The 959-nt window shown below is 43.5% G+C and overlaps 1 protein-coding gene across 1 annotated transcript in view; it reads right to left on the reverse strand.

Moving 5' to 3' along the window:
* Positions 1-756, reverse strand: part of LOC107556942 (hamartin-like) — a 16808-nt gene extending 16052 nt beyond the window's left edge. The window contains exon 1 of the mRNA XM_016240209.1: positions 698-756. The gene's annotated coding sequence lies outside the window, so the exon portion shown is untranslated. The remainder of the gene's footprint in view (positions 1-697) is intronic.
* Positions 757-959: the final 203 nt, after the last annotated feature.

The following is a 959-nucleotide window of genomic DNA, read 5'->3' on the forward strand; positions in this document are numbered from 1 at the left end:
ATACACACACACACACACACACACACACACACTAACAGTAAGTTCTTAAATTACAAGACATAAGAGTCAGTGCAAATAACGCCGATATGCAATGATCACAAAATAAAAATAAGGCAATGCTTGAGACTGCACTGCATGATTTTCCTGCAAAAGGATTTCTGTTTAAAAACACGCGCAAGGGCGTGCAACAGTCAGCAAATCTCACAACATACGTCTGTATTTTAACCTCTGCATGCTACAAAATAACAGTGCACACATGTGCAGATAGATGTTGTGGATTAGGCTGCATGCTCTGACAGCAGCTCTGTGTTGAAATGACCACTGGCGTAAACAGCGCGCGAGAACAATGGCCAGAATCTGCGGGACTGTCTCCAAAAAAATGCACCAACAAAATGAAACATTCCCCCATGCATTTCAACTTCCCTCTTAAACTCGTGCATATGCACGCAGACATTTGTTTGGATTCGATTCGAAACTGTAACAATCATTGGGGACTATTATTTCACTGACACTGACAGTCCCAGGCAAGAAAGCCTTATAATCGACAAGCTTAGTGAAAATCAGAAATAACGCTTGAGAGACTACATAACGCACGTAAAATACTGAGGAGCGAGCAGATCTAACATTCCAACTGTCACTGTGTATAATGTGAAAATATATCACCACAAAAAAAACATCGTTTAATAAGCCTGTTTACCTGTTAGAGCAACTGCACGCCACAGGGCGCCGCCATCTTGAACGCCTCACAACCCCTCCCTGCGCGGTCCCCATCCGCAACCGCGCAAGAGAAATAATCCCCGAGCGCTCAAAAACACGGCTGTACCTGGACGCAGAACATTGCCATATGACGTGAATGTTGTCAGAAATGAACAGCAGTCATGCTTTATAAATACAGTGAATTATAGCGGTAGTAAGACTCATGTGTGAAAGTTTGACAGAATCCTGCAGTTAGGCCCGGA

Source organism: Sinocyclocheilus grahami, unplaced genomic scaffold (genome assembly GCF_001515645.1).
Source record: "Sinocyclocheilus grahami isolate Dianchi unplaced genomic scaffold, SAMN03320097.WGS_v1.1 scaffold584.1, whole genome shotgun sequence".
In the NCBI taxonomy this organism is placed as follows: Eukaryota; Metazoa; Chordata; class Actinopteri; order Cypriniformes; family Cyprinidae; genus Sinocyclocheilus; species Sinocyclocheilus grahami.